At 42.9% G+C, this 22,796-nt stretch overlaps 1 pseudogene; it reads right to left on the bottom strand.

Moving 5' to 3' along the window:
- Positions 1-1,894: 1,894 nt before the first annotated feature.
- On the bottom strand, positions 1,895-22,646 carry LOC108901793 (copine-4-like; annotated as a pseudogene).
- Between the last annotated feature and the right edge of the window lie 150 nt (positions 22,647-22,796).

Genomic DNA, 22,796 nt, shown 5'->3' with positions numbered 1-22,796 from the left:
TCCTATCTACCTGTTATCCCCCGCTCTGCCTGTCACACAGCAGCTCTGTCCTGCTAATCCCTTCTGAAAAGAAACGACAGAGCAGAAAATCACCTCTCCACCTCTGTCACATACTCCCTCGCTCTCTTTTGTCTTTAGCTCCGGTCTCCTGCTGACCTCCCTCCAACACCACCACCACCACCACCACCGGGGCTGTCTCTCTCCCTGTGCTTCTTCTCCTCTGTCCCTCCAGATTCATTCATCACTTCTCCTCTCCACCTGTCTCTTTATCTATGTACTTTTGGGTATAATATATTTTTCTACTGCTTCCTACAGTACATTTGCTGAGGTCTTTCCCCCCCCCTCTCTCTGTTTAGCTGGATGATTTCTCAACCTGTCAGAGACCAAACTCACCATAACAGACCAGGCAAACAGACCCTGTCAAAGCCAGGCAAAAATTAATGACACCAGAGACACACACACAGACACACACGCGCAGTGTGTGTAGATAGCTGATGTGTTTTGACGAGCACACCAAGCATATTACGCCCACACACTCACACTCATTACCCCTGAATATAGCACTTCTTAACACCCACCCAACACATACATATACACACACACACAAACACACATTTACAGAGCCCCTGTTGAAGTGGAACTTTTTAAGTGCCACTGCTGGTCTGCCCTAAGAGACAGAGATACAGCAGCTTATGGTAATATTCATTTGACATCAATTTACTCATTTGTGTGATATATTAGTTAGTTAGTTCATCACAACTCTGCTTGAATTCAAGGAGTATGTTTTCCATTTAAAGGTAACCTATGTAACTTTTGCTGAACAGCAGCAATTGCAGCCTAAAGTGGCCATTACAGAAAAACATCTAGACATGCTAACATTTAATGTAACAAAAGCACAAGTGAGAAGAGTAATAAAGTATGCAAACTAACCCAATAATGTCATTTACAGAGTAGTATCTATCAAAAGTTTGCTAACATTAGCCACCTTAAGCTGGTCTACCAGACCAAGTGAGGCTGATGATGCAAAACTCCTGAGTGTATTTGATTGAACAAGAGTACATTTTAATACTTCTGAATTCCTCTCTTCATTTGTAAGAGGAACATTGTGTTATTTCATCTTTCAACAGTTAAGTAGTCTCACTTTAATTCCAGCACTCAGGGCTGTTCACCTTGATGCAGACTAAGTCCAGTAGCTGCAGATTGTTTGCTTGCCGTCATGTGGGAGCATGGATTATTATCAGAGATTATGAGGTCATATTTATTGGGATTTACATGAACCTTTGTGTTTACAGTGATGTTTACAGTAGATTTGTATCTAGTAAATCGTGTAAAGGCTCCAATGCAAACTGTGAACTGGAAAACTTCAGCTTTTGTCACTTGACCAAATATTTTTACTGGTAGGGCCAGATTTGACTCACAGGCCACTATTTTCCCACTGAAAATAACAATGTTTGATGTCAGCCTTTTTGTTGTTGTTGTTGTTGTTTTTTTTTTTGTTTTGTTTTCACGTTGTCATCCCAGTGGTTGAAATTTCTTAATGTTTCATGACTAAGTACGCCTCTGTAGATACTCTGAACATTTTCTTATGCTCTTTAATGTTGTTATTCTTGAGTTCGGCTTGAGAAAGCTCTAAAGTTTTAAGGTAAACAGTCTGGTATCCACTACAGTTATGCTGGCTGTGAAGAGGTAGCCACACAAAGTGCAAAAATAGCTGAAAAATTGCATATAGTGCAGAAATATATTAGAAAACCCATTTGTGCTGCATTCTTATATTGTGCCTCATTTGTTCATGTCTTGACGTTTCCTGGACTTCCCTGAAGAATTAGTCACATTTTCTAACCGGTCTGCATTTATCCAAGCTCTATGATCCACAAAATTTAAGACATCTACCCCCTCACCCTCCACCCCTTTTTCCCCTACTGCCACCCACGTGTTTGAAGTCCTTGAAGGGGACGAACTGGACGATGTCGCGGAGACGGGTTCTCCCTTGGGCGAACGCAGGATCCCGTCATCCCCGTCCAGTATCTGCATGTCCGTGAAGTCGGCGTTGCCCACGCCAACGATGATGACGGACATGGGCAGGTGGGGAGGCGTGCACGATGGCCTCCCGCGTGTCCGCCATGTCGGTGATGACGGCCGTCTGTCAGGATCAGCAGGATGAAGTATTCCTGGTGGGATGGTTAGGGGTGGGGGGAAGATGAAGGGAGGGACGAATAGATGGTTTGCTGAATTTTAAAAGTGGCTTCTTGTCAGAGGCTTATTTGAATAAATCTCCATTCTAATCCACAAGAGAGCTGGAGAAAAGCGGGAGGCGTTAAGGCAGAGAAGAATTTGTACTCTAAAACTTATGACTAGAATTAATTAATATCAATCACCCTCCGCCCCACCACCCCTCCCCTTTTCAGTTCATCTCTTTTTGCTTTCTTTGTCCAATTTCCTACCACCTCTGATGTCTCTTTTTTTCATTGCTATTTGTCTTTCCTTTGTCTCCCTGTGGGCTGGTGCAAAACACAAACAGTCACAACAGGAACAATATGGTGCAGACTTTCTTTGTTATCTTTCTAATTCTCTCTCTCACCATGGCCTCTTTGGTGTGCATCTCCTCAGAGGCGGACGAGGCCACTTTCTGGATGATTGGGGCGATGTTGGTGGGCCCGTACAACTGGATCTTAGGGAGGCAATTCTGGTAGGCCTCCACCACACCTTGGATCCCTGCAACACACACACACACACACACACACACACACACACTGACTTTCTGCTTGTTTATTTGTCTCCCAGTCTATCTCTGTATATTACACTATGCCTGACCTCACCGAGTCATAGTTCTTGTACTTGCAAAAGTATCTGCTAAAATAAATCAGGTTTCAACATGTGTGATTACTCGCCAAGGTGACTGGGCATTTTTCAAAAAGCATTCCACACAAACGTGAGTCGGCAGACACTCACCATCACGGCAGGAACGCAGCTATGTGGGCAGGAGAGTGCGGAAGCCCATTTCACACATACAGATTAGTGTTGTTTTTCTCTGTATCTTAGAGCCTGAAATACTTCCTGCAGCATAGTGACAAATCTCCCAGCTGCATTTGTGCGTGCGTGTGCATGCAAGTTTGTGTGCATGCCCCAAGTGTATAGAGAGAGAGATATACAGATATAGAGGGTAAAATATGGGACTGACAGTGAGGGAGAGAGGAGAAGTGTGTAGCGGTGATACTGTAGGACTGTTCTGGTCCTGTGATGTATGAATGCGCATGTGAAGGTTTCTGTGAGTTGAGAAGTCTGTGTGTGTGTGTGTGTGTGTGTGTGTATGTGTAGGAGCTCACCAGCGCATTCAGGATTGTCCTCATCAAAGTTCACAGCAAAATCGTGTGAAACCTTCATGTGGAGCAAAGAGAACAGAGGGCCTTTCACTGCCACGGCAAACCAAACACTCAGCACAACACGTTCAGTCCAATTTGCAGGTTGACAAATGCATTCTCCTTTCATGTTGATCAAAAGCAAACTGTGCCTCCAAAAGAGATCTAAAATATAAATTTAAACACGCATATACAAGCATCCCAAACGTCCTACCTTGAAGTCAGGTGGTATCAGTGCTCCAAAGCCAAACGCTGGGAACATCTTATCACTGGAGAAAGTGAGAGACACATGATTCATTGAAAAAGATGGAGCCAAGATACAGAGGGAATGACAAATAACGGACAAAAGCTCTGAGATCTGTGAAACGCTTTACGTGATAAGCATGAACAAATCCTTTTATGCAGACTTTTATCAAAGGCTGTGGTCTCCCAGAGGGAAATCTAGTGTGTGTATGCATTTGAATGCCTGTATGTGTGTGTGTGTGTGTGTGTCAGAATAGGCCAAATGATGATTGATGGACTGGTGTCTACCTGTCATAGTCTTGGCAGATCTCCCCTACAGCCACCAGTGCTTTGAGGTACTCATTGGGCTGGTAGGGGTGGATGTAGTGGAGGGAGCAGCTGTTTCTGGGATCCCCATTGGATGCTGTGAAGTCTATTGCCACCTGGAACACAAATACACACATACATGTGCTCACTTGGCATGGGTAGACATGGACAGACAATGACATACTGCTGTAAATATTAAGCAGATTATATGGGACAAAACTTACTGTGAACTGAATTTGGCAGCCTCCCATGATGTAATCCAGGAAGGAATACATTTTGATGATCTGTCAGGGGAAATGTTGAAATTTAGGCCACATCATGGATATGAAAAGATAGACAGTCTTTATTGTCCTAGAGAGGAATGTGTTGCCACAGTCTGCTCTCACATGAAAAGCATACAGAAACACACAATTCATACAGCGGCAGATCCTGTTTTTTTTTTTTTTTTTTTTTTTTTTTAGCACTTTCCTTAAAATTGCAAGATAAGAGCTAGACAGACGTGTGTAGGATTGTTTGGCCTTGGCAGAGATATGCGCTGTACTGAGTGCCACATTAGTGCTGCTACAGCAGGAAGGACAAAACCCCTTCCAAAGAAGCCTTTTTCTCCAGTGATCCTTGAAATTATTACCAATATTTACATTATTAATTCTGAGATGATCATGAGAAAATTAATCAAAACCTATTTGTGTAATTGATTAATCAGCATTTATCAGGCAAAACTGACAAATATTTCCTGGTTCTCACATTTGAGGGTTTGCTGCTTTTTTTTCTCTAATTGTCATTGTTAATTTAATATCTTTAGATTTTAGACTGTTGATCAGATAACTCTCAGTTATGGGAAATGTTATCTGACATTTTACAGATTAAACAATAATAAACTATTATACCAATTAATTTACATATAAATAAGTACCAAAAATAATCACTGTAGACAGGGATAGACTATAGAAAGTAGAAGGATATAAGGCTGATGCTTTATCACTTCACCTTACAGTGGTTGAGCATGACAACACCAGAGTTTCTGTAATTCTTCTTCTTCATCTGGTATTTAGGGTTGATGCACTCCCACTGAATCTAGGCAAACACATATGTAAATCATGTTAATGTTGGTGGTGCAGCTGTGGGTGTGGTGTGAGTCTGAGAGGAGCGTAATTAAACACACAGTAGATGAAGAACTGCAGATGTCACATCAGCCTTGTGGTACATACTGTAACTATGTTTAAACATTATTACCTGACGAGGCTCCAACTGTCCATCTAAATAAATCTGTGATAAGGACTCAATGTGCAGTGTGCTTTTCATCCGCGTGGCTTGAGCATGTACAGAAGTTTGTGTGTTTACATGCTTACCTGTTTTCCCTCCTGCTCTGCCCTCATCTCCTTAAAAGTGGTCTGAAACTCCCCAATGAAGTCATGTTTCCCATTGGAGTCCCAGTCCCAAACTGTGCACTGGAACGGACACAAAGAGACACACATACACAAGTGCGCACATTCATTCAGTTAGAGCACAGCTGCGACACTGTCACCTAAACGCACACACACACATGGACTCGCAGGCATGCAGGGAAATGCCATGCTGAATGATTGATAAGGCGGTGTTGGTGGGGGGGCAATGGAGCGGTGAAATATTAATCTGAGGATGCTGAGAGGGACGCGGCTTAAGAGACAGCTTTATGTGTGTGTACGTGTGTGCGTTAAGGCGTAATAGTTTGTTTCTCTCAAAGGAGCTACTAGACAAGATAAATGGCCTCAATCAGTGGTGAAATGTGAGGGTCAGCGGGCCAAGACTTAGCGCATCACAAAGAAACAATCCTATTATTTCCAAAGGTGACAGAAGGTACCAGTTTCTGGGCTGTCCTGCAGAGTTTTTACAGTCAATAATATTCAATAAAGTTGGTCAATAGAGGCATATGCACACAGACACACACGCAGAGAAAAATGCTTCTATCTTTAACACAGGTTTAATAGCTGCAAACGAGTCCTTCTGCTGTAGAGCTTTGTGACCTTCTCGCCTGAAGTCACCTCAACAACCAGCGATCAGAAACAATCTAGCAACGCTTGATTAGAAACTACAGCCGGCAGTAATCCCCTTATTTCCTGTCTCCTACTTAAGCCTCCAAGTGCCTGCACCTTAAGTGTATATGCTTTTTTTGTCCCTGTGTGTGTGTGTGTGTGTGATCATTTGAGGTTAGCGTGTGTCTGTGTTTTTGACAGTAATTTTTGGGGGTGAGGGAGCGAGCACTCGCTTTGGCAGCCTCGCTTCCCACTTCAAGCTGCTGAGAGCTGTGCGGGAGAGTAATGAAAAAATGAAGAAGCCCCGTTCCATTCACTGAATGCTAACTGTTGGATGGAGAGGTGGGGGAGAGAGGCTGACGGAGGGGCTGAGAGAAAAGTAAAGAGAGGTGGAGAAACGTGTGAGGAGAAACACAAAGGGAGAGACAGCCAGACACTGCAGAAGAGGGTTTATGCATTTATGCATTGGTCAGTTAAGAGCACCGGTGAAAAGGAAGCACTGGTCTGAATAGAAATCTCTGCCCTGCCATTTCTCACTATACCTCTGATGTTTCAAACAGGTAGCCCTGGAAACCATAGCCAATGGCGTGCATGTGTGTATGTGTGTGCATGTGTGTGTGTGTGTGTGTGTGTGAGAGAGAGAGAGCCCTTTCTCCTGCTGTCAGGAGCCATGCAGAGTTAAGACGCCTCTGAATATTTAATGAACAAGCTCATGTTTATTCATGGCAAGAATAACTGTTCGCAGCTGATGTTCGGCCACCACTTTTGCACAAATGCACACACACACACACACACACACACACACACACACACACACACACAGAGGTCTATTCTGGCAAGAAAAGGTGAGAGTTTAGGGCGACCACTGAGCTCTTTCACACCCATGAGGCTCTTTAAATAACACACTGACATCAGGAAAGGCAGCACATGACCTGACCTCAACTCCTAACTCAGAGATAAAAATGGCAGGAGATGACTGAGGCCGCTTTGTGATTTGCCCACATTGTTTGGCTTTGGCTGTGTATACACCTGTGGGCGTGTGGCACTAAGGCAATGCTTATGTTTTACAAATCTCATCATTTGTATGCTGCACAAAAAGCAAAACACCTCGCGTAGAAACACCAGCAGCCCTTAGGGTGCTATTTGGCCTTGGCCCTCTAAATGTGCATTGTGCCTCACTGGGGGACGGACTGAAATAATGAAGCGAGCCATGGCGGAAGTTTTGCCACACTGAGATTGTTGCAAATTCTGATTAAGGTTAAATAAAAATGATGCTGCCATTATCATGACCTGCCAAAAATAGTCACAGCTCCCGTCTCACCTTTAGCTCCCTGTCGTGGTCTCCACTGCACAGTGTGTTCAAGGAAACTTTGAAGGATTTCCAAACTGGGCTCAGGTTGTTCATGACCGTCTGCACACACACACACACACACACACACACAAGCATCACAGTGATTGTTAATCACAGATCCGAAGCATTTAAACATATGTCTGCGTGTGCTTGTAATTACCTCGGTTCTGTGCACGAGCGACTCGGTCCCATCATCGTTTGTTCTAAAAATCTCCAGGAAAGGATCTGACTTGCTGAAGAAATCCTTCAGAGGGAGAAACACGCATGTAAGGCGCTGCCTCAGAGCTGCCTTTGATCACCATAAATCATTCATACACTAACAGAATCATTATTTCAACCCTTTTTTCTCCCTTTCTTCCCTGTTTCTTTCACCCATCCCTTTCCCGTCCTCTCCAATTTATCCGCCCCTCCCCTGCTCTCTTCCATCTTTCCCCTAAGGCGCAACTTGTTTGGATTAGTCATCCGTGGCCATGTGTGTGCGTGGGGAAGCTGAAAATTAATATAGTTATCTGTGTGTGTGGTGGGGTGGGTGAGATAGGAGGGGGTTACTGGGGGGGAGACAGGGGATGGGGGGGCACACCTATCTCAGCAGGCTTCCTCAAATGCCAGACTGTACTTCTGTGTATTGTGTGTGAGTTGCCTCATTGCCAAATCCCACCCACCCATAGACACACAGATAAATTATTTTTAAAAATATAGAGCGAGCACACAGTCGCACAAACCTTGTCATCTAGCTTACGAGCGCTGAAGGAGAGTTCAACGTAATCGTCGTTACCAGACAACTCCTCTGCTGTCACCTTTACAGAGAGGGGGGATAGAAATAAACAAGGAAAACGGGGGGGGGGGGGGGGGGGGGGGGGCAGAGAGAGAGAGAGAGAGGGACAGTCAGAAGAAGGGGGTGAGAGAAAATGAGATGGAAATGAGGAACAGAACAGATTGAACAGGCAACATCATCAAATTAATTATCTTCGGAGTGTCTGAGTGCAAGAGGTGGTGTGTGTCTGATTTGTGTGTATATGTGTGTCACTGTGTGTGTGTGACTTGTTGTACCGTTATGGAAGACTTTCCAGCAGTGTTTCCCTGTTTGAGTAGAGCTTTGGTCAGTTTCCTCTGTGAGACAATCTGGAACAAACAGAAAACAAAATCAAAATCAGTTCACATATTCCAGCTTTTCCCCTCAGAGGGACAGCTAGCCCTGTGAGTGTCACCCTGGTGTTACCTTGCACTTCTTGTTAATGTTAGCATACAGCTGCCTACTTACACATCCAGTGGACATAAAGCAGCATGGTGGAGTCACCTTTCTCACTATCTGTCAAATGTAATTTTCTCTGGTGTTATATCCCTGGTTTGATCTGCCGGCTCATGGGAGCTGGCAGATCTCTCTTTACAATTCTGTGCAGGCCAGGTGCTATAAAAGGGGCATGTGTGATAAGTAACTGCTAACATTTATAGGGTGGATCCATTGGAAGTCAACCACACAGACAGACAAACCAAAAAAATAAGCTAAAAGCACACTGGAAGCTGCAGAGTGGGGTGCTTCTCAGTGGGATCAGTAGTACGAGCAACGCTTTCTAATTATTTGGAGACATTTGATTTGTTGTTAACATCCAAAGAGCAAAACTGATGTAAGTGTATTGCATTGGGATAATTCTTGCAAAATGCTAGCGTGTGTTATTTCACTGTAAAAAATATCTGTGACCGAAACCTTGTCTGTAATTACATAGTGCACAGATACAAGTGTGTTTTTTGTGTTCAGTATTGATATGAAAATTGCTTCTGGAAGATAAATATTAAATGAATATTAAATATATATTAACTAAAATTCATGTTTAAACGAGTTATAATTGCACAGTGAACACAGGAAATGATGCTAACCTAACCCCCAACTTTATTTAGACCTGCAATAACTGTTTTTGTTTGGCCACTTGGGGGCAGTAGAAGCAAGTTGTGAACACAAAATGTATGTACTTTTGGCTGAAAACTACTGCTTGCTGCTAGCAAAAGCAATGTTGATAAGAGCAGTGCACCAAAACAGTAAAGTTGCAGGAAGGAAAATCAAAAGAATGAGCTCAAAGACTCTAAAACACTACCTAGAGCCAAGGGGAGCGGCAGAGTCGGGTGATAATTCTCTGTGGGTTAATGGCTACAAGTGACACATTTCATATCCAAATAGTCATGTGATCAGTTGTTTCTTTCAGTATATGTGTATGTATATACATGTTGTCTGTGATGATATTACCAACACAATGTCTCTGTGACCAGCACTCTTTCTGGCTACATCTCCCAGTGATGACACTAGTATCTATGGGGAGCCTGCCAATGTACAAAGGACCCAAAATTAACACAGTAATGCAACAAATGGCAATATGTAACACTTACTGCCATCTTTGCACAAAATGTTCTGCTGTCTATCTCATATTTCACTAAACAGATTTCTATTAACAGATCTGTTACTATCACTTTCTGAGATCCCCGTACAGTCCTCTGGCGCTTTCCTATTGCACTGACATAATACTGTCTTTTTCTTAACAAAGCCCTGGATTGACAGCAGTATCCAGAATGTTGTTGTTCACACCCCCCGACTGAATGTTGGCAGCACGTTATCCCATTTCACTAAACCTCTCTGGCTCTCGCATTCAAAATCATCCTCTTCCATGTCAATTATCTCAGTTCTTCCGACTATGGTAAATCCGCCAGCTTCATGTTGCTGATAGCGTCTCTGACAATGAGAAGTGGATTCTAGTGGAAAACGAATATTTTCATTCCCCTACCATGGCAGAGTGGAACTTAAAGCTATGAGAACCATATTTCCCTCCATTCAATATGACATTAGATAGTAATTCCCTGGAATCAACTTACTCGACTTCTTAATGAGTACTATTGCAACTCCAATTTCTATTTTAAAGGCTGGTGGATATTAAGTAAAGCATGTAAATAAAGCAATCTTTACATATTGATTACAACTACATCATTAAGAGGGGCAGCAACACCATTAAAGGAGCAACAAGGCCATATGTATTAGCATATACACATATAAATACTTAGAAAACATAGTGGAACACACCCTGGGGCTATATGTAACTAAGGACACAGAAAACACATAGTAAATGCAGTTAGTGAGGGTAGGTTTAAGTTGGCCTCACTAATCTTAAAGTTGCTTTTTCAACTTTAAATTTAACTTTAAAAGGATTATATACTCTAATCTGTTTCATGCCCTCAGGCGTGTGGGCTGCATTCATTCAAGCATAGGTTTGGCACTGATTATCTTGCTGTAGACTGGTAAACACAACATCTACCATATGTGATATACTGGCTCAATGCATTCTGCTGTTTGCCGGTGCACTCACTGATGCATGTAAATGCACTCCTGTCATGCATTCACCTGCAGAAGTATGCTCACATCATACACACTTCTTCCTTATGGTGAACCCACTCAAACATGTGTTCACATGTGCGCCATGTATGAACGGAAAACTTCACTCACATGCACCACTTAGCTTGTGCAGTGACCTGAGTGACTTCTAGGAGGTTTCTGTTTTATTGAATAGTACACAGTGGAGGGAGTAAACAGCAATAGCAAACAGTGTAGCATGTTATAAAAAATCTGGTTCAAAACTGATTATAGTAAATGATTACACAAAAGACTGTAATGACCAGTAAGAAAAAGCACTGACCTGCCCTAAAGTGCACTCCATAGCTCCCAGGAAGTCAGCATCACGGAGGCCATTGTTGCCAGAGCTGATGTCGTGAAGTTCAAAGCGGAGCCTCTGGACCTCCTCAAAGTAGTAATCCACCAGGAAGATCTTGGAGAAGACTGGGCCGCTACTGCTGCGGATCACCTCTGTACGGTCCACCTGCAAACACACAGTACATGTGCATGTACACCCGCAAAGGCAGGAGTGCATGGACATGCACAAACAGCACCAGATTAACGTTATATCCAAATACATTTTTGGCGTCTAAATGACATCTAAAAAACAATCAATGTTATGAGCTGTTTGGACTGGATTGACCACAGTGGGATCGTTTATTACATATATCTTAGGGCTGTTTGCCAAAGCTTTTCTACAGAAAGAACCCAGAGGGCTAAATTATAATGTTGTTGAAAAAGTTGAAAAATATAAAAACTACTGATAGATAGAAATGCAAAGTGAAAAACAAACCCTGTTTATAATGGCGCCATCATTTATTTCTATGTCAATCAGTTTATTCCTTTCATAGTCTAATTGAAAAATAAATTAATGAATATTTCATAGGGACATCAATTTATTGTTTCTATATTTTATCACTGTTTTTTATTGCCAGTTACCAACTAATGGCCTACTTTATAAAGATTTGCAAGACCAATGAGGTTTTTCATATATGCTGGTTGGAACAATAAATAACCAACAACTAAACCTAATATTACTCTTGTATTATACAGACTTATAATAGTTTTATATATTATGTTTTTCAAAGAGTCTGGCATATGAGAAACTGGTGTTTCAAAAAACTGTGCTACTTTAATGTTGGCAGTTTCACTTGAAATTGATTTTATTGTTTTCAAAATTGCACTGAAGAATGAAGATTTCATTCAATGTGCAACACACATATTGCCGCCAAGCATTGATTTGGAAGCTCAGAGGACTTTTCAGTGATGCAGCAATTACCACAAATAGCCATTACTACACTGTTTACACTTATCAATTTGAGAACTGGGATTATGGATTTTTCTTGATGGCTAAAACATGCTGTTTGACTACACAGAGAAGCGACTATAGTTGTAGCATTGATCTCACATTTTCTTCTCTCTAACTGCCTGACACAGAAAGCAATAGAGAGCCAAACAAAAGCGCTGCCGACAAAACCTATCCAACACCAGCAGCAACGACTGGGTCCCTTTTATTGCTGATAACCCTTTGGCACATGCACACACACACACACACTGACAAAAGTGCTGGTGGACGGCACACCAGCAGACTTGATGTACACACAAACACTCACAGATTTGGCCTTTTTCTGACACTTACCTCAATAGGCTGGCATCTCATTAAAGCAGAGAGACTTATGAACACATACATACACAAACAAGAGCACAAACACACACACACACATACGCCCAATGGCTTGAATACTTTCTCTCAAACAATTATCCAATTAACAGACTCTGAATCTGATGGGCAGTGATAACATTTGTCCATTCCCACACTCCCACAAAGGGGCTTATAGTAACACATACACACAAATTCTCTCTCTCTCTCTCTCTCTCGCCTTCACACACACACACACAGTCACACACATACGCACACAGTCACACACACACACACACACACTAGTACGCTGCACTGTGCAAAGTAGCTTTTTGTGAAGTCTCCAAAGACAGAATAATGCTGCACTACTTTCTGAGCACTTGATCTTGAGCCCCTGTGGAAACAGAATGTGTGTGTGTGTGTGTGTGTGTTGTGCAATGCAGCCTTTGTGCCTATGACAGTGTGTAAATGGGTGATGTGTGTGAATGCACATAAGTGTCTGTACGTCTGTAACAGCGGGCCACTGTAGCACTGGATGTGTGAGGATGTGCGTGCAGGCGTGGGTGTGTATCTACATATTTAAAAGGACGAAGGCAGCACACTCAGCGTACATCTGTCTTTTCCACAGATAAGGGAAAGAGAAATAGAGGCAGACGAAGATGCATTTCTTCCTTAAATTTGTCAGAATTTTAGATCTCTTCCTTCACACTGTGTTCTGACAAAGTTCAGCAAAAACATGTGCTGCTGTCACCGGTGAGGCTTCAGTGGGAATAAGCTGTTTCGTAAATAGGAGATTCCACCTAAAGTCCCTGAAAAAGCAGCTGGGTCTCTGAGGTAAAATGAGAGGAAGTGGAGCACTAAACAGCAAGAGCAACACAGGTTTTCCCTTTATTGTCCATTTCTCAAGTGCTAAATACTTTATTCTAGGAAGATATTGTCTCCATCTATTTGAAACCTTTTATTGTGTACAATAAAAATGTCATTGATCCTGGGGGAAAATAGCTTGGTGCTCTCATTAGGGCCCGAGCAACGAGTTGCGTGGGCCCAACGGGGCCATGCAACGAGTTGCAAGGACCCTCTTGTTTTCGGTCTGTTTATTATTATTATTATTATTATTATTAGGGCCCGAGCAACGAGTTGCGTGGGCCCAACGGGGCCATGCAACGAGTTGCAAGGACCCTCTTGTTTTCGTTCGGTTTATTATTATTATTATTATTATTATTTTTTTTCTTCTTTTTCCGCCTCTTTGATCGCCTTTTTGAGGGCCTTAAAATGCGTCAAAACTCCTGAAAATTTGCAGACGCGTCAGGCACGGCGAAAAATTTAAGAATTTAGGGGTCTTGAGCATGGGTGTGGCAAAATGGCCTCGGTAGCGCCACCTACATTTTTAACGGAACAGCCCCTCAAGCCCGTTGCGCCTAAAAATCTGAAAATCTGCACACATATGTAACATCCCATGACGCACCAAAAAGTCTCTTGGAGCCATATTCTAAACCCAACAGAAAGTATTTTTATTTTGACCGGAAGGTGAAAAAATTGTGTGTTTTTGGCCATTTCCAGGGGTCGCTTGAACGCGAACTAGTCCTAGACGCATTATCCGATTGACTTCAAAATTTGATAATTTGTTCTTAAGACATAGACGAAGTTAAATTGCAAAAGTTTCGGACTTTTCATTGAAGGGCGTGGAAGTTATGGCCCCTCAAAGTTCGATCACTCGCCACAAAACAGGAAGTTGCTTTAAATTTGCTATATTTCGGCCATACTTTGTCCAAACTGCATCAAACTTTACAGGATTGTTAATGGTACCTATCTGCACACATCCATATGTCAATATTCATACAATTGTTGTAGCACCACCTATTTATAGCAGGAAATGACATATTTTATAGTGTGATGTCCAGTTTCTAGACGGGTGACCAGATTCACTTCAAATGTTGTCAGGACAGACTTAAGGATTTTTGGAAGACTGGCTCCGAAAATTGTGAGTTTGGGTCGAAGCGTGTGCCGGTTCTGGCCCGTCAAAGTTCGGAAACCCAACTTCCTGTTTGAAACCTCAGATTTTGGGGTAACTTCCTGTTGCGACTCTCTACTTTATCCTACAGATGGAGCCATTGTATTACTCTTTGATGGGTTTTTGGAAGGGGGTCTCTGTGTGTGTGTGTCTGTGTGTGTCTGAGGGGGGAGGGGAAGAGGAGTTGATTGTGTCTGTGAGAAGCTGCCACAGGGAGGTTACAGTCAATAGAGCCATGATCTGTCACAGATGATGAGCTCTGAATAATATTATCACAGAAAATAATTAGCATAAAAGCTTTTATTTTAAATTTTTACATCTGGGAAGTGTGAACTGTTACGCCAGCGTGTGCCCTGCGACCTGCGTTGACCCCGCGGTTGCCGGGGTCCCGCGGTCGCCGCTCCCCCGACGGACGCCGGGTGCGAGGGCCCGTTCAACGCTGCTCGCAGCTTTAATTATTATTATTATTATTTTTTTTCTTCTTTTTCCGCCTCTTAGATCGGCTTTTTGAGGGCCTTAACATGCGTGAAAACTTACCAAAATTTGCAGACGCGTCAGGCACGGCGAAAAATTTAATAATTTAGGGGTCTTGAGCATGGGCGTGGTAAAATGCCCTCGGTAGCGCCACCTACATTTTTAAACGGAACAGCCCCTCAAGCCCGTTGCGCCTAAAAATCTGAAAATCTGCACACATATGTAACATCCCATGACGCACCAAAAAGTCTCTTGGAGCCATATTCTAAACCCAACAGAAAGTATTTTTATTTTGACCGGAAGGTGAAAAAATTGTGTGTTTTTGGCCATTTCCAGGGGTCGCTTGAACGCGAACTAGTCCTAGACGCATTATCCAATTGACTTCAAAACTTAATAGTATGTTCTTAAGACATAGACGATGTTAAATTGCGGCAGATTTTGAGTTTTTGTTGAAGGGCGTGGAAGTTATGGCCCCTCAAAGTTCGATTACTCGCCACGAAACAGGAAGTTGCTTTATTTTTGCTATATTTCGGCCATACTTTGTCCAAACTGCATCAAACTTTACAGGATTGTTAATGGTACCTATCTGCACACATCCATATGTCAATATTCATACAATTGTTGTAGCGCCACCTATTTATAGCAGGAAATGACATATTTTATAGTGTGATGTCCAGTTTCTAGACGGGTGACCAGATTCACTTCAAATGTTGTCAGCCCCTCCTTGACAATTTTTGGAAGACTGGCTCCGAAAATTGTGAGTTTGGGTCGAAGCGTGTGCCGGTTCTGGCCCGTCAAAGTTCGGAAACCCAACTTCCTGTTTGAAACCTCAGATTTTGGGGTAACTTCCTGTTGCGACTCTCTACTTTATCCTACAGATGGAGCCATTGTATTACTCTTTGATGGGTTTTTGGAAGGGGGTCTCTGTGTGTGTGTGTCTGTGTGTGTGTGTTTGAGGGGGGAGGGGAAGAGGAGTTGATTGAGTCTGTGAGAAGCTGCCACAGGGAGGTTACAGTCAAGAGAGCCATGAGCTGTCACAGATGATGAGTTCTGAAAAATATTATCACAGAAAATAATTAGCATAAAAGCTTTTATTTTAAATTTGTTGCAACAAATTCAGGTTTCTTACAGCATTTTCCTTATTGAAAACTAAATTCTACCTGAAATGTATCAATAAAAATCTTCTTTTGCAGTTAATGTCACCAGTTTATAGTTTAGTTTTAATAGCATTCCCTGTCACTGATGTGCCTTTAATTATCGGTTCTATCAGGGATCATTTATGTGTTTATCTTACGGGGGTGAGCCACCTCACAGGTTGGTTATATTACCTGTTGACCTCAGCTCAGTGAGCTAAGACAATGTTTAATGCAGTGTTTTTTCTGATATGAAAATGGATATTATTCAGCACATCTAACCTCAGCAGGCCCCTCTTCAGAAACTCATATCTGCAGATGTCAAAGCTGGCTCAAAAAATTAAACTGGCTTCAAATTAATTTTAAGGAATTGTAGGTTATTTTGAATTCATGTAATCTTTCTCCATCACCCTTTCTGTTTCTTTCCATCTCTCTACTCATCTTCTCCCATATGTCTCCCCTTGACCAAAGCTGAGCGTGGATTGATGCTGTCTTTACAGTTTGGTTTTGATCAGTTAGGAAATTTCACACGGGGTCAGCTGATTTTTTCGTGTTACTCAGTGTACGGCGACAGGAAAAGTGCACTAGGTCCACGGGCGTCGAGGTGAACCAGCTGAATATAAGCCACTCAAGTTGACGACAAGTGCATTGAAAAGTAAAAGCTGCTGGCCTTTACCTTTTCTTTGTCAAAGCGCCTGTTCGGCAAGTAGTTAGTAAAGTAATATTTTCAGCCTTGTCCACAGTCTCATAACATGTTTAACAGGAAGCACAGCACGCTGGTTAAGCTCATGGCAAACTGTTACTAACAGCTAAAATGAAAGCTTGTCTGTATGTAGTCTAACTGGTTAGTTTGTCACTAATCTCCAAATTTTGCAAATTGCTATAAACTTCACTCTCTTAAACCAGTAACAGTCTGAGCTGGACTGATAGGGGTCTGTATGGATAAAGATAAAATCCTAATGATACCCATCCCTACAGCTGGTTAGTGGCTTCGCCCTGACTTTAGGCAGATGAGATATTCACTGTTCAAATAACTTCATTATAAGCCTTGTTTAAGCATAAATGATTTATATATGCACCCAATAACAGAACTTAAAAAAATGCTTTTGCTCAAAGCTCAAAGCTTTTAAACTCAAGTTAAAACTGAGTTTTATCTCCTTTTGGGAGGGGGTATCTGTGTGTGTGTGTGTGTGTGTGTGTGTGTGTGTTTGTGTTTGTGTTTGAGGGGGGAGGGGAAGAGGAGTTGATTGAGTCTGTGAGAAGCTGCCACAGGGAGGTTACAGTCAAGAGAGCCAAGAGCTGTCACAGATGATGAGCTCTGAAAAATATTATCACAGAAAATAATTAGCGTAAAAGCTTTTATTTAAAATTTTTACATCTCGGAAGTGTGAACTGTTACGCCAGCGTGTGCCCTGCGACCTGCGTTGACCCCGCGGTTGCCGGGGTCCCGCGGTCGCCGCTCCCCCGACGGGCGCCGGGTGCGAGGGCCCGTTCAACGCTGCTCGCAGCTTTAATTATTTTTTAATATTAAAATGATTGGGGCAGACAACAAAGCTGAAATGAGCAGAGAAACGATACCAACACGCTTTCCATTTCAAGGTGACAAAAGCATTTGGATAGATAAATACAATCTGTGCATCAGTCTGCAAAAGTTATGATTTCTGTTGTCTAATTAGCATCCATAATTTATAAGAACCAAACAGAACATGCAATTTACTGCGAGAAGGTTAGCGACACAATCACAGCTCCGGATGATAGCTCGGGGTCCTTGATTAGACGCAATCATTAAGTCAAACTCAGTGATGTAGTCGAACAGTTTCGAGCGTTGTCTGTGGAGGAATTCAGAAGGTTTTATCTGCAACAGAACCTTAAAAGCGGGTGAAGAAAGTGATGTCTTCTTTCTGACTGGTACATCATGACAAGGATGTGGTGTAGCGTGGAACAAAGTGAATAGCTACAATAAAGTCACCTTGAAGTCTTTGTAGTAGAAGCAGAAAAAATGTGCTTTTGACAACATGATACAAAGGTGTTGAATTTTATCTGCTGATATGTTTGCTGGACTTGTCTTGATTCAAGACCCTGATGGAATTCAAATGTAAAAACAAAAAAATATATATCAGTGCACACACAAGTACTTGGAGCTCTCATTCAAAATGTCTTTCAGTGGTTAAATGAATGTTGAGTGCAAGGATGCTGTAGAACAATGATCACTCTCACTGACTCTGCCACTACACTTTTATCCCCCGCTTACGAAACAGCCTTTCTGAACTGGAGACACATTTACACGCCGCATCCTTCTCCTCCCATCTTCCCCGGCTCTCAACCCCCCACCCCTCCACCCTATTACTGTACCTCAAACCACTGCCCATGCGACTGCATCTTCAGCACCACGCAAGGGTCAGGCTTGGAGAGGGCATCACGGTCCGAGATCCCCCGGCAGGCCACTCTCAGCTCCACTTTGGTCAGGCATGGAGAGCTGATGAAGCCCAGTGTGGCCTCTGCGGACTCGTAGATGTTACTCATGCTGAATACACAATCACACACTGAAAGGAGAGGGAGACAGAAGAAAAGATAGGGTCAGTTTGGAGATTGTGAAGCAGATAGATAGATAAAGGTAAATATCCCATGCACTGTAGTTCATTTGAACTGTTGTTTGCTTTGACAGGAGCAGATGCAATGGCCCTGACTAAGCAGACAGCACTCAAACTGTTCAAGGTCAGGACTCTGAAGCCACTGAATATCAGGCAAGGTCCCCAAATACACACAAACACACACTGTATTGTATAAGTACCCACAAGTATGCACTTACGCATGTTAATGCCTTTGGATCTATGTACACAGACTGCATCCAGATTAACACAAAAATGCACATACTACCACACAGCTATACACACACACACACACACACACACACACACACACACACAGTGAGCTCTGCTGAGTAACCAACAAATCGCCAGGTTTCTCCTCAGGTTTCCACTGTGTATTATGTTCATAGTCTCTAAATAGAATACTGTCAAGCATCTAATCACTGTGAAACAGTGATTTCCATGATACGACATTTGAAGTAAAGCTTGCACATAAATGACCTATCAACTCAATCACGTTTAAAAATATCTGCAGTTTTTATTTTGTTCAAGGTGTGTGTTCTTGTATTCTGACTCCACCTGAAGTTTAGGTAATTCCTCCAAGTATTAAACTACATGGCATAGCAGTTTAAAGTGAGGAAACGAGGGTTGCATCTCATGGGAGCTTTTGTATATAGTACATGTAAAAGTCCATATTACATAGATATGGCAATATTTTTTTTAGGGGGGGGGGGTTCACCTTTATTCTGATAGGACAGTGGAGATGAGACAGGAAACAGGGAGAGAGAGCAGGGGAATGACACACAGTAAAGGTCCGGCCGAACCAGGAGTTGCTCCGGGGACCAGCTGCTTAGGGCACTTAAGCCCATGTGGTACACACCCCAACCATTTGGCGACGGGGGCGCCCCAGCTATGGCAATCTTATTTAATAGGTGAAAAGGGATAACGCTCTCAATCTCACAGGCCCTACACATCCATTAAACACACACATAGGTGTTTTCAAATATTCTGCTTAATTAGACCTCTTCTTAGGATCGTGTGGACATGTGCAGACTCGAGTGGCATCTTCCTTGCTCTCCTTTTAGTTTTGCTGCACCTGTTTGATTTCAGTGACCCACACCTTTATAGTTCCTGTCACCCCCATGTGATTTCAAGCATATAACAACCCACCTCCAAGCTAAAAAAAAACAACAAAGAGTGTAATCATCCAGAAGTACTTAAAACACCTCCATGGTGTGCAGGGAATTTAAGGGAACAGTTTGACATTTTGGGAAATATGTCCATTTGCTTTCTTGCTGAGAGTCGTTCTGTTAAATATGAGGCTGCAGCCAACAGACTGTTAGCTTAGCTTAGCAATTAGGACTTGAATCGTGGGGAGACAGCTAGCATTGTTCTGTCCAAATTAAGGTAACAAAATCAGCCATCCAAGTACCTCTAAAGCCCACAAATTAACATGCTCATGTCTTAAATGAAATGTAGGTAGATTTTTTTTTTTAACTTTGGACATAGCCAGGCTAGCTGTAGCTAAGCTAACCTACTCCCGGCTGTAGCTTCATAGTTAATGTAGAGATATGATAACCCCTAATGTAACACTCAGCAAGAACATGAACATGTTTTTTTCCCCTAAATGTCAAATTATTCCTATAGCCTAAAATGATAACTACACAGCGTTAGCTACACTCAATAATAACTTCCCAACATGTGCTCTTTAATCAAAGGCTTTCGAGGGTTGGATCAAACTGACACTCACTTAAACCAAATTGTAAATTTATTACTATCATATCCAGAACACTGCATTGCATGTATAATTAATCTCAAAATGCATGGATCCATTTTCCCAGCCAATAATGTACAGGTCCAGTTAGTCCAAACTAAAGGATAACTGCAGGTCTGATGTGCTAGATGGTAAAAACTGAATATTAATGCAGCGGTCTAGTAGTATCATCCTTAGGGAGCACAGCTCTTGGAAGTGGGTCTGACTCTGACCTGAATGTCTCTCTCTCTCTCTGTCTTCCATAATTCATGCTCCATGTGTGTGTTGGCTGGTGGTGATTATTTTTAGCTAAGCACACCGAATGGCCTGTATACAGACAAACGGACGTGGACAGAGCCACAGGGGCAGGTGTGTGACATACAACAGACCCGCGTGTGGGTGGCAAGTCGTCAGCTATGTTTCCGTATGTGCATTTGTGTATGTGTATATGTGAGCGTGTGTGGGGAAGCAGCAGATGCCTGTCTGTTCCAGTTGACAGCAGATGACACTGATAGCGATGGTGGATGTGGAAGATTTTTTACAGCCAGAGCTACTGTAGTGCAGAGTCTGCCTTAACAGTACAGGGAAGCATCAGCTGTCACATGTGTTGCACATTGCCAGAGGTGACAATGAATCTTCATGTCGCACTTCTGTCACAGGATCTTGCAATAGCTTCTTGGGGTTAAAAAGTCCTAAACTGTGGGTTTGCCAAAGCTGACAACATAGTTTTTTTAATCGGATCTACTGTAATCCCACTCAAATGCATTGTGATGAAGGTTTAAGAGTTAGGGTTCCCACTCAAATAAATTTTTAGCGTTTTATTTTCTCTGACCTGTACAAATATATACAAACACCTGACAAGAAATATGAAAGCTGGAGCATTTCACCATCTTAATGTTGACAGGAGCACCCATCACAAACAGAAGAGTGCAAATTGCAGGATGGGTGGATGAATGCTCTGTAATAAAGTGGCCCGCATGCTCTCAGATTGGTGTGTAAATCAACATAATGCCCCATCAAAAATCAAAAATAGCAATGATTGATTGCCTGGCAGTGTAAGACGTCTTAAAATCATTCCAAGGCTCCTCACTGTCAGCTTTTATTCTCCACACTGTGACAATCAATCACGACTCAGAGCTCAATTGCCATGATCCTTGACTATGTGTGTGTGTGTGTGTGTGTGTCCATTCCTGGTCACATGTGCACGTGTGCAGGGGTCACTGTAACAGATGTGACATCAATGATTCAGCCACAGGAAGGTCCGTGATACTCAAGTGCACTGTAATTGCTCGGTCACATATTGATTATCAGACAAGGAGGAGCGACATTAACATCCGTCCACAGCACAGGCACCGTGAGCTGTGGAAGAACTATGTGGCAATATTATGCAACCTACCCTACATGGAATATTAATCATGACAGGTTGGGCATGGCAGCGGTATGCTCAGCTGAAAGAGTGGACACATAAAAAGGCGGCTGGGTCTGAGAAAACACAAGAGTGTCAGAAGTGAAGCAGCCTGGTGTTGCGAACTCAGTGTTATTAGAGCTGACAGAGAGGGAGAACCAGAGAGAGTGAGGGGGGACAGAGGTTGGAGGGGGGGATTTGAGAGAAAGAAATGGAGAGAGGCAGGCAAGTGAGAGTGAATGAAGCAGAGGGGTGAGAGGGAAAGAGAGAGGGGCAGAGAATGAAGCGGATCCCCTCCTCTCATTGGGCTTATCTTATCTTATAGCACTCCAGCAGAATAAAATTAAAGCAGAGGCTTTCTAAGAGCAGCCTGCTAGGTGTTTTCCACTATTCTCTCACATAAAGAATCTCTCAAATCCCTGTGGATTACTGTGGAATAATAATTTGTTGCCTGCTGATAAAATGGATTGTCTTTTTTTCTTTCTTTTCTTTTCTTTCTACTGAATACTTAATACACCCACAAAGTAAAACAAGCTGTTAAACAATATGAAGCTGCTTTCCTACAGATCAGACTATAAACATCTGATGCCATCATGTATCTATAATTTACAAGACACTATAGGAAAAGGGCAAATATTTGAAATAGCCTCTACACCTCTCATGCACCGGATAAGACATGCACCATCCGAGCTGCACCTGTCTCCTGCAGAGAGAAAACTCACCTCAACGACCTGAAGAAAAGATCCGAGCGGAGCCGAAGAACTTCGCCGCCGTTCACTTGACAATCACGGATAACTAACCGCCTCCGTAGCCATCTCCCTCCCGTCACTCTCTTTGTCTATATGTTTTCCCCCCTTCTCAATCCCCCTTACACTGCGGAGCTCGGGCCGGTTTTTTGCTGCTGACAGCCTTGCAGAGCTGATTTCTAATTCCCACAGGCTGAGCACGGTGGAGGATGCGCTCCGTGTGCCTGGGTTTACTCTGGGTGAAAGATAGAGAGGAGGAGGAGGAGGGGGAGGAGGGGGAGAAGGAGGAGGACGGTGCGCCACTTAACTAGAGTTTGTAATCCGTTGGCTCCATCGGGGGCCGCAGAGAGCGCACCACCGTACCTAGGGACCCAGCGGACCTCTAGAGCGCGGCGTGTCAGCGCCATCT

The sequence above is a fragment of the Lates calcarifer genome, unplaced genomic scaffold (genome assembly GCF_001640805.2).
Source record: "Lates calcarifer isolate ASB-BC8 unplaced genomic scaffold, TLL_Latcal_v3 _unitig_466_quiver_1398, whole genome shotgun sequence".
NCBI lineage: Eukaryota > Metazoa > Chordata > Actinopteri > Centropomidae > Lates > Lates calcarifer.
Note: the sequence above shows the minus strand (reverse complement) of the source record. Positions and strands in the feature narration are given on the sequence as shown.